At 41.1% G+C, this 2,507-nt stretch overlaps 1 pseudogene; it reads right to left on the bottom strand.

Annotated features, from left to right (window-relative positions):
• Positions 1 to 1,196: 1,196 nt before the first annotated feature.
• LOC129692236 (60S ribosomal protein L32-like) lies at positions 1,197 to 1,604 on the bottom strand (annotated as a pseudogene).
• Positions 1,605 to 2,507: the final 903 nt, after the last annotated feature.

The following is a 2,507-nucleotide window of genomic DNA, read 5'->3' as shown; positions in this document are numbered from 1 at the left end:
ATATGTTCTTTAGACCTCATCTATGGCTGGTCTTTCAGGACTTCCTAGAATTTACCACATCTTGAATTGCCCTTCCAGGTAGCTGAAGAAGACAGTTCCCTATGCAGTGAGGTTTTACAGCCAGTAAAGCATTCATTTCTTGGTAACACACCCTATAGTAATTGCCAGAGTGTCTGAAATCTTACTAGCAAATATATTATCCTGTGTGATGTGTTTCCAGAAGTTTCTCCTTTTGAAAATGCCTTCAACAGAAACAAACACATTGACCTGTCATTTATATCCCAGTATAATCCATTCCGTTCCAAAACAACCCCTGAGCATTTCCAGGTGGGTCTATGTTGTGAATATATACCATTCTGAAAGCAAGTTGTCAAGTAATGGGAACTGTTGGGTAAGAGTTAGATCTATTCTTAGCAGATGGAGTTTAAGCAAGTCACTTCTCAACCTGTCTGGATCTCAGTTCCCTCCACCAAATAGTCTCTATTCTTATTTTTAGGAAAATCCTTCAAACTTACTATGAAACACACACACATTTCAACTACCATTTATTGTTCAATGACCATGGACCAGCCCAAAAATTGTAGCTGGAAATTCTTAAACGACTTGAACTTGAACCTTCTCTGCAAGGCCCTTTGAATCTAGTAGGATCAGTGATAGACACTGATACACAAAGACCAGAATGCACATTATACAGAGGTCTAAGGAGAGCATAGAAGACCATTTGAGCCAATCTTCAATGCAGTTTGAGCAAAGGAGATGACCTTGGGTTCATATTTCATAAAAATCATCTCAGAAAGGTTTTATGTAAGTAAGGGAGATAGTCATCTCGATTACTGATCTCTCTGAATAGTGTAGCAGGTGGATCAAGAAAAGAGAGAGAGTAAAACCTGCTCTGTCAGCGGACTACAGTGCATCTCTAAAGGTGTGTCCAGCTGCGTTGACCCATGCTCATACCCAGATGCTGAGTAAGCCCTATCATCATCATTGCTGCCTGGGGCACATGAGGCTGGGGCTCCTGAAAGGGTTTCTTGAATTAGTAATAGAATGGTCTTTGTTGTTGTCATTGATTGGTTGGTTGGTTTGGGATGGGTGGTTTTTGTTTTCTGGGGTTTTTGTTTGTTTGTTTGTTTGTTTTGTTTGTTTGTTTGTACTTTTTTGTGGTTTTGTTTTAAACATAAATAAAATACGCATGCCATCTACTCATTTTCTTTACTGAGTAGCCTGGTGTCGGGATTGGTGACTCTGATGGCCAGCTGCTGCGCTCTTTCTACAATGGCTTTTAGGTTCTTGGAGAAAACACTGTGAGAAATCTCAGCACACTAAGATTTGCTGCCCATCAGCTGCACTTCCAGCTTCTTGATATTGTGGACCAGAAACCTCCAGAAGCCACCGAGCAGCATGTGCTTGGTTTTCTTGTTGCTCCCATAACCAATGTTGGGCATCAGGAAGTGGCCCTTGAATCTTCTCTGCACCCTGTTGTTGATACCTCTGGATTTCTGCCAGTTTCACTTAATTTGGACATATTGGTCTGACTGGTGCCTGATGAACTTCTTGGTCCTCTTTTTGATGATCTTAGGCTTCACCAGAGGTTGGAGGGCAGCCATGATGCCACAAAAGATGGCAGCGACCTCATAGATGGCGCTGAGGAAAAAGGACGGGGTGGCAATGGGCAAGGGATGATGGTACCGGAATGTTTTTCAATAGGCTTCTATATTCTCAGATATCAAAGGCACAAAGAACCATCATGAAGGGATGGATGTGTTAATTAGGGTACCACAAGTGTTCCCTGAGCCACATAGTCAAAAATATGAATGAGATGCAAGGCCCCAATGTTATTCACAAAGTGTATAATGTGTTATTTTATAGAATAAAGACCCTAAAAATATTCTGACAGCATAGAACAGTGGTAAAAATCAATAAAATGAACTTAACCAGATAAATGTTAAGTCCTGCCTTTAGATTTCTTCACAGTCAACCACATAAGGACTAGCTTTGGGATATCTGGCTTGATGGCAGAAATAATTATGCACTCTTAAAATGCTTGCTGAGAACCCACTAGAAACCAAGTTTTCAGCTCCTCATGCTCACTTCTGTTATTGCATAGGGTAGATTTCATTAAAACAAGATCTGCTTCTTTTCTTACGCAATCAGCTTTTCTGGTAAGGAATTAAGCCTTGTCTTTATGTTCCAGGAGTTTAGGTTAAGTCCAGGGAAACACAGGGCTCACCATGCAGCCTAGGTTATCCTCAAGCATTCTATCTTCTGCCTCACCTCCCAGCTTTGGAATCACCAGTGTGTCCCACCACACTGCAACAAAGGCTTCTTGATGCCCACACAGGCAACTGTTTCCATTCGTAGACCATTCAGTTCTTACAACAAACCTATCATAATCATTTTATAGATGACACATTTAAGGATTGGTGATATTAATTCAATTGCCTGTGGCTTGGTTGCTAGTAAATTTCAGAGCATCCAAATCCAACGGGTTCTCTTTCCACAGTCTATGC

Source organism: Psammomys obesus, unplaced genomic scaffold (assembly GCF_907164565.1).
Source record: "Psammomys obesus unplaced genomic scaffold, mPsaObe1.curated_primary_1811, whole genome shotgun sequence".
Taxonomy (NCBI): domain Eukaryota; kingdom Metazoa; phylum Chordata; class Mammalia; order Rodentia; family Muridae; genus Psammomys; species Psammomys obesus.
Note: the sequence above shows the minus strand (reverse complement) of the source record. Positions and strands in the feature narration are given on the sequence as shown.